Genomic DNA, 9,314 nt, shown 5'->3' on the forward strand with positions numbered 1-9,314 from the left:
ATATACAGGACTGTCTCAGAAAATTAGAATATTGTGATAAAGTTCTTTATTTTCTGTAATGCAATTAAAAAAACAAAAATGTCATGCATTCTGGATTCATTACAAATCAACTGAAATATTGCAAGCCTTTTATTCTTTTAATATTGCTGATTATGGCTTACAGCTTAAGAAAACTCTAAAATCCTATCTCATAAAATTTTAATATTTCCTCAGACCAAGTAAAAAGATTTATAACAGCTGAGTGTTTGTCAAGGCTCAGGAAACCCTTGCAGGTGTTTGAGTTAATTAGACAATTCAAGTGATTTGTTTAATACCCTACTAGTATACTTTTTCATGATATTCTAATATTTAGAGATAGGATATTTGAGTTTTCTTAAGCTGTAAGCCATAATCAGCAATATTAAAAGAATAAAAGGCTTGCAATATTTCAGTTGATTTGTAATGAATCCAGAATGCATGACATTTTTGTGTTTTTAATTGCATTACAGAAAATAAAGAACTTCATCACAATATTCTAATTTTCTGAGACAGTCCTGTAGACATACACGTATATAAGTACATACACATATATATAACATACAGGACTGTCTCAGAAAATTAGAATATTGTGATGAAGTTCTTCATTTTCTGTAATGCAATTAAAAAAACAAAAATGTCATGCATTCTGGATTCATTACAAATCAACTGAAATATTGCAAGCCTTTTATTCTTTTAATATTGCTGATTATGGCTTACAGCTTAAGAAAACTCAAATATCCTATCTCTAAATATTAGAATATCATGAAAAAGTATACTAGTAGGGTATTAAACAAATCACTTGAATTGTCTAATTAACTCGAAACACCTGCAAGGGTTTCCTGAGCCTTGACAAACACTCAGCTGTTATAAATCTTTTTTTTACTTGGTCTGAGGAAATATTAAAATTTTATGAGATAGGATTTTAGAGTTTTCTTAAGCTGTAAGCCATAATCAGCAATATTAAAAGAATAAAAGGCTTGCAATATTTCAGTTGATTTGTAATGAATCCAGAATGCATGACATTTTTGTTTTTTTTATTGCATTACAGAAAATAAAGAACTTTATCACAATATTCTAATTTTCTGAGACAGTCCTGTATATACTGTAAATGTATAGCTGGCTTGTTGGCTCATGTGATCTTTACAATGAGAGATGTTAACAGTTGGATAATTGTTATATATTTATAGTTATATGTGTTAAAATAAAAGCGTATAGAAAAATACTAGGACTGTTGATTAATACTTTGACTGAGACACATGACTTCACTATACCATAAATGTTTAGCAGATTTCATAAACTCCAGTGACTAAAATCCTTAATTTGAATTATTAAAACAGAAAAGGACTTTTGACACAAAAAACTGACCAAGTTGGTTTACACCGGAGCACCCCAGGGCTGCGTTTTAAGCCCCCTGCTATGTCGTCACTTTCGACGTTTGCTGATGACAAAACTGTGTTGGGCCTGACCACAGACAACACAGAAAAAGCCTACCTGAGGAAAGAGGAGAACCTGACTGCGATCACCACAACAAGCAGCTAGGGGAGGAACTTCGCCCTCCTTAATATCAACGAGTGCTCGCGTAGAGGGTGGACAGCTTCAATAACTCAGTGGTGAGATAGGCAGAGACTGTTTCACCTCAGATATTTGAGGACATGTCAGGTGTCCCTCAAATACACCTGTGCAACTGACATGTATGGTATGGAAACAGCACCTAACATTTGATGTTTAGGAGCTGCGAGAATAAGGCTAAGAGAATCATTGAGAATCCCGAGCACCTTAATTAAGGCATATTCTCCCAGTTGATCTCGGGAAGAAGGTACCAGATACACCAGGTGGACACTGAGAAGCTCAAGAAGAGCCTCTACGCACAAAGGTCCTAAATGAAATCACGACCTCAGACTGAAAGGGTCCGAGCCGAGGCGATGTATGTGTGCACATACATGGAATTTGACTCAGGTTACATGTAATTTTCAAATCGCAAGATAAATATATTTAAAAAAAATGTAAGACAAAATAGCAACATGTATGTACAATATAGAAAAACAACAACAACAACAGTGACAATTAATTGGGGATGTTAGTGCAGAAAGAAAGATGATAGTCAAGTAGTGCAGATGGCTGTATCTAGTGAAGTGTTCATCAGAGTGACGGCCAGTGGAAAGTTGTGTCGTCTGCGAACTTCAGGAGTTTAACAGACGTGTCCACTGAGGTGGTTGGTGTAGACCACAGGTCACTAACTGGCGGACCGCGGTCCGGGTCCGGACCCAGAGGCCGTCCCATCCGGACCCGGACCGCCAGCCAAAACAGAAGGTTATGATTTAAAACCTGACGGGGTGTTTTAATTTTTTTACCCGGCGGCGCGGCGCAGCTTTTGCAGTCTTTACGGTAGTGGTTTAGCGGATGCGGAAACGCACAGACCAATTGCATGCGAGTTAAGCCATCCCACGTGATACCACTCAGCCAATCAAATCTATGCATTCTCGGCGGTAAACATTACGTCTCAACAGACAGCGCTACGCAGACAGATGAGAAAGTAGAGGCAGGTTACACTTGAAAAGACGGTAGAAAGAAAAAGAAAGATAGCGATACATGTAGAAAACAAAGGGAGAGAAACGGACGACTGCGCCGGAGAAAGTTTAGAAAAAGGCGAGTGAGACAGCGAAAGGGAGAGAAACGGACAACTGCGCCGGAGAAAGTTGAGAAAAAGACGAGTGAGACAGCGAAAGGGAGAGAAACATAAGGAACAAATGTCGCTCTCCAAAAAAAGAGAAGTTGACAGCGAAAATAGAGCATTTAATCCGGAATGGACAGACTCATTTCTGTTCATACTTCCCACAGGGAGCACAAAACCAGTGTGTCTTATATGTTCAGAAACCGTGGCACTTATTAAAAGTGGCAATGTGAAACGCCATTATGAGACAAAACATAAAGGTTTTGAACAAACATACCCACTCAAATCCGAAGTGAGATCACAGAAAATAAGTGGTCTCACAGCCCAATATGAACAGTCCACCAGGATCCTGAGCCACACGTTCACTGCCCAACAACGTGCTCATGAGTGTTCCCTCAGAGTTGCTTGGATTTTGGGCAACACAAAAAGCCATTTACTGATGGAGGGCTTGTCAAAGAATGCATGAGTGTCGTCGCTGAAACATTACTTGACGGAAAACCAAAACAAGAGCTTTGTGATAAGATAAAGCAAATACCCATGTCAGCATCATCTGCCACAAAGAAAAGTGAAATATTAACTCAGGATGCTAACCCAGCTAAATGAAGCCATACATAAGGCACCATGTGTAGGCTTAGCTGTGGATGAGTCCACTGACATCTGTGACAATGCTCAGCTGTTAGTGTACGTCAGGTTTTCAACACAGACCAGAAAGCATTCTGTGAAGACCTGTTAGGTGTCACTCCTTCAGACCAGTACAAGAGGAGAAGATATCTACCTGGCCATTAAGGAGATGTTAACGAAGAGAGGAATAGAACCAACACAAGTGGTTTCAATAGCCACAGATGGAGCCCCTGCTATGATAGGGAGAGAGAAAGGAGCTGTAGCAAGACTGAAAGAGGACAATCCAGAGCTCATAGCTTACCATTGCATCATTCATCAATCTGTCCTCTGTGCCTCCCTGTCAGATGAGCATGCTGAAGTGATGAATACAATGATGAAAATGATCAATTTTCTCAGGGCATCCTCTTCCACCCAGCATCGCATGCTGAGGGAATTCCTCAGAGAAGTTGATGCCAATGCTGATGATCTTTTGCTGCACAATAATGTGAGATGGCTCAGCAAAGGGAGGGTCTTAGCGCGCTTTTGGTCCATCAGGAGGGAAGTAGCATCTTTTTGGCAGAGCTAACACATCAGAAAGCAACACAGTTTTCTCTCTTTTTAGGAAATGATAAACAGATGGATAATGTGGCCTTTTTGGTTGATATCACTGCACATCTGAATGAACTGAATTTGAGGCTACAAGGCAAGGACAATTCAATTTGTGAACTGATGACCGCTGTCCGCTCCTTTCAAAAGAAACTTGAGTTGTTCAAGGAAGACCTGCAGGGAGACTGTGCACTTCCAGCAGTGCAGGAACAGGTTCAGGGACAGAGAGATGCGTCTTCTTTGTTGACTTCATTGATAAGCTGATCGTAAACTTCAGCAACCGTTTTGACAGCTTCAGCTTTGGACAGCAGCTCACCATGTTCATTCAGAACCCATTTATCATCACTGATGTCAGGGGTTCTCAAAGGAAGTCACACAGCACTTTAAATGGGTAAATCCTGGGCCTCCAGATGCAACTGGTTGATCTCCAAGCAGATGTGTCCCTGAAAGAGCAGTTTCTAAGAACTGACCCTTCCACTTTCTGGCTCCAAACGGTCCCTGAGACAGCTTTTCCAGGTCTGAGGAAAGTTGCCATATACATCTTGACCATGTTTGGCTCCACCTACAACTGCGAGGCAGCTTTCTCCACGATGAATATCATCAAAAATAAATATCGTTCGAGGCTCACCAATGAGCACCTCCACATGTGCATGAGGATGGCCCTGACTCCATTCAAGCCCAGGTTTAAAGTCCTGGCAGGACAAGCTAGAGCAATTCTCACACTGAGCAAACAAGTGGGGGAGTGGGATGCAAGAGTGATGCTCTAAAACTGTTCAATTGTTAAGATGTGTTGAGATTTATTGTCTGTAAAATTGTTTGAGACTGTGAAACAAATGGGGAAATTTAAGCTTTTCCTCCCTTTATTTAATTTTTCTGAAGTTAAGCACTTTATTTGATTATTATTATTTATTATTACATGCACAATTTTCATTTTGTATTTATTTTATTTTAAAATGCAGCCCTATTTTTATTTAGTTCATGAGAACATTATACATGTCTGCAGTCCAGTTCTATGTTACATGATAATAAATATTGTTAAAAAGTGTTTTAATCGTACTGAATTCATTTGATTTGAAAGGTATTGATTACATGCAGATGTTGATACAACTACCAGGCTATATATATCACACTAAATAGTTAGACATTATGATCTTCTGGACCTTTGCTTCAAGAAAATTTCTCTAACTGGACCTCTTAACATTTTAGTTGAATACCCCTGGTGTAGAGGGAGAAGAGCAGTGGGGAGAACACACATCCCTGGGGGGTGCCAGGGCTGATAGTCCGGGTGCTGGATTTGATTTGTTCCCAGCCTCACCTGCTGCGTCCTGTCTGTCCGGAAGTTAGTGATCCACTGACAGGTGGAGGCTGGCATGCTGAGCTGGGAGGGTTTATGTTGGAGTACCTCCGGGGATGATGCTGTTGAACGCTGAAGATCTGCGTGAAGATGGGGGTCAGCTGGTCAGCACAGACGTTCAGGCAGGAGGGGGACACACCGTCTGGCCCAGAGCCTTCCTGATCTTCTGTCTGAGAAAGAGCCGAGTCACATCCTCTTCATGGACCCTCAGTGCCGGAGGGGGGTTGTTGAGGAGAAGTGAGGAGGAGGCTACAGCTCTGGGGAAGAAGCTGTTCCTCAGTCTGTTTCTGTGTGCTTTTATAGTTATTTACCTTGTCCCCGATGGCAGGGGGGCAAAGCGACTGTGGAGAGGGGGAGGTTTGGTCTTCCTGGTTCTCCTGAAATCCACAATGATCTCTTTGGTTTTTGTCGTGTTATGGACCCGGTTATTGTCAGTTCCACTCAACCAGATGTTGTGCCTCCTCTCTGGAGCGTACCTCCTCGTTGTTCCATATCAGACGTACGATAGTGGTGTCGTCAGCGAACTTCACTGTAGTGTTGCTGCACCAGAAACAATATCTGGTATATTGAGCAATTAGACATTGCAGATGTGGGTTACCTTCGGATGTGGTGTCAATTTACTCTGTACTGTAAGGAAAATATGTAAGTTCAGTCAGTGCTGCTTCAATAGTTAACAAAACTAAAGAAGCCTCCTAAAATAAATTAAATTCGTACGACATTTGACGAACATTTAATACGATTCAGACTTTTATTTAAGTCTTATTTGTTTTCTCCTCTTTCCATCATTAATTCTGTAATCCCAGACAGTTAGTTACACATACAAATGGTGCACAATCTGGCTTTTTGTCCTGGCCTCTCACTTTGACGTTCCCTTTAGAGAAGGTATTAGGATGGAATGGACTCCACATCCGATAGACAACGTGTATCAAGGATTAAAGCTCATCTCTGTCTGTGGTTGTCAACTGGAGAGGCCAGACAACAACCAGCTGTTGTTTTAATAATGACGTCATGTCTGGAGTGTGAGTGAGTGATGGCTTTCTTTCCATCTGAATTATAGAAAAGCTGCAGTTTGTCATCGAGGTTCTGCATTTGGATCACTCTGCACCTCTAAGAGGCAGAAGGACAAATCAAAAGTAGTCAAAGTGTCTGATTGTATTGTCAGTAAAATGCAAATTATAATTTCTCATGGGGACATTTTAGGATACACTGAGCTCCTATCTCCTCTTCGCTCTCTCCTTATGGATGCATTTACATCTCTCCATTGCACATCACTAACTCTGCTTCCTCCCTGGAGTCTTTGTGACTTCACGTCTCATAGGGTCCATTGGACCTGGCTGTGTCTGATGCCTCCTGCTATGGTCCTGCTGATCCGCTCTACCTCCTTCTGTTTCATGGAATGTGGAGGTTCATGCTTAATACCAATTATTCATTGAATATGTTGTGACTGTAACGCTGTTCATTCTGTACACATGACATCTATTGCTTGTGTCCATCCGGGGAGAAGGATCCTCTGTTGCTCACCTGAAGCTGTCTTCCCTTTGTTCCCCGTGAAAATGTCTCCTGAGGTCGTGGGTGAGGGATGTCATATGTGTACAGATTGTAAAGCTCTCTGAGGCAACATTTGTGATATTGGGCTATATAAAATAAACTGAATTGGATTAATAAACCAAACATGTCTTATTGAAATTGCTTGTTTTATCCAAAAAACCCAACACACTTTAAACTTGTGTCCACATTGGTCCGAGGATGAAATACACTTAAAGAACCCCTGTCTTCACACAGACAGCAGCCAATAAAGCCAGAATAGTTTTCAGACATGGTGCCGGCCTCGGCTCAGGTGTCGATGACCTTCCCCGACATTCAGAACTGCACCAGTGTTGTAAATAAAACCTTTTCTTTCATCTAACATCAAACGGTCGCTCTTAAGCAGAATGACACTCTGGTGTAAAGCTATAAAGTATTTAAACTACTAGTATGACTATGTGAGTTCTTCTTTTTTTTTTTCCAATGCACGCTGTTTGGTCTGTAACTTTATCACTTCCTTGAAATAGTAAACCCCAAATTGTCTCCTCGCCTCCCTTCCCTCTTCCTCCCTCTGTCCCTCCCCTTTTCTTTCTTCCTCCTCCTCACAGAGTTTGCTTCCCAGGCGTCACCGTGCGCAGCCAATCACAGACGCGGTCACTCGCATTGTAACCAATGAGCTCAGAGGTAGTGGGCGGAGCTCACGTTAGGGCCCGCCCAGTTTCTCTCTCACTCTTTCTCTCGCTCTGTCTCTATTACTCTCACTCTCTCTCTGCCTCCTGCAGCTAAACTTGCGGTCTCGCTCGTGCTTCCTGGCTTCACTCGCATGCTCAGAGAAAGAAGAAGAAGAAGAAGCGTTTCAGCCGCGTGAAGAAGCTTTGTCTATTTTAAACCTCACCGGATTGTACTCAGGATATTTGTGTAGCTCTCGCGCTGCGTGGGAGGTTGTGTGTACAAGCTAAAGCCAGCGCAGAACTTGAGTTGCTTTGTTTGACCTTTTTAATTGTTAGGATTTTAGCCAAAAGGTGGTCGTGCCAGAGAAAGGGAGAGAGTCTGCATGTGTGTGTGAGAGAGCAATAAGACCAGGATGATTGCGGCCCAGCTACTAGCCTATTACTTCACTGAACTCAAGGATGATCAGGTCAAAAAGGTGAGTGCTTTCTGCTTCTTCTGGCTCCATAATAATAAAAAACATGCTTGTATGAGGAAGACTGAGGAAGACAAGCTGAGGTGGAGAGGAGAGGGGAGGAGAACATGTGTGTAGAGGTCATTGAGTTGACTCATACTGGCATCATCAGAACTTTGCTCAAAGATCAGAGTTTTCAAGTGCAGTGCACGTCAGGAAGTTGGGATAAGTGTCTATAAGGAAGGGAGTAAAACATGTGAGTGAAGTGCAGTGGTCATTTTTGACTGAGTTTTTATTTAAATTGACCTGGCTCCTCAGTGAGACGTGTCAAGCTGCACGGGGGGGTGTTTGTGTAGTGAGACGTGACGTACAGGTTGTTGCCAGGAAGTACGTTTTGAGAGGTGTGGCGAAGATTGAGCTAATAGTAAAATGACATCATCATGAGCAGAGAGAACAGAATGTCGAGGTTACAAGAAAGAGCAAAGTTATGTTAGGGGTCACAGAGTTTCTTTCATGCTCTGGTTAATATGATACTTGCACTTCTGTGTTTACCCTTAAAAAAAAGTCCCTAGAGTGGATTATTGTTGCTTCTTTTGGTAGATTTGAACATCTAAAAAAGTGTTCACGGTGAAAGAGGAGAAGCGACATGAGCGCCATGAATGTGTGTCTGATTATTATTATTATTATTATTATTCATAACTTCTCAGGTGAGCAGCCTCCACTGTGCAACCTCGGATGCAAGTGTGTGTGTGTGTGTGTGTCTGTGTCTGTGTCTGTGTGTGTGTGTGGCAAAAGAAACTGAGCTTTTCCAGTCACTCAGATCAAAACAGTTCACAGTTCTTTTTGATTGAATTTGCCATTAAGTATCAAACAGAGCTCCATCCTGAAACAAATGGTGTCCCATAAAGTATAACTGTGTCTGAGGATAGACAACGTGTATCAAGGATTAAAGCTCATCTCTGTCTGTGGTTGTTCTCTGGAGAGGCCAGACAACAACCAGCTGTTGTTTTAATAATGACGTCATGTCTGGAGTGTGAGTGAGTGATGGCTTTCTTTCCATCTGAATTATAGAAAAGCTGCAGTTTGTCATCGAAGTTCTGCGTTTGGATCACTCTGCACCTCTAAGAGGCAGAAGGACAAATCAAAAGTAGTCAAAGTGTCTGATTGTATTGTCAGTAAAATGCAAATTATAATTTCTCATGGGGACATTTTAGGATACACTGAGCTCCTATCTCCTCTTCTCTCTCTCCTTATGGATGCATTTACATCTCTCCATTGCACATCACTAACTCTGCTTCCTCCCTGGAGTCTTTGTGACTTCACATCTCATAGGGTCCATTGGACCTGGCTGTGTCTGATGCCTCCTGCTATGGTCCTGCTGATCCTCTCTACCTCCTTCTGTTTCATGGAATGTGGAG

This window comes from Pseudoliparis swirei, chromosome 4, assembly GCF_029220125.1.
Source record: "Pseudoliparis swirei isolate HS2019 ecotype Mariana Trench chromosome 4, NWPU_hadal_v1, whole genome shotgun sequence".
NCBI lineage: Eukaryota > Metazoa > Chordata > Actinopteri > Perciformes > Liparidae > Pseudoliparis > Pseudoliparis swirei.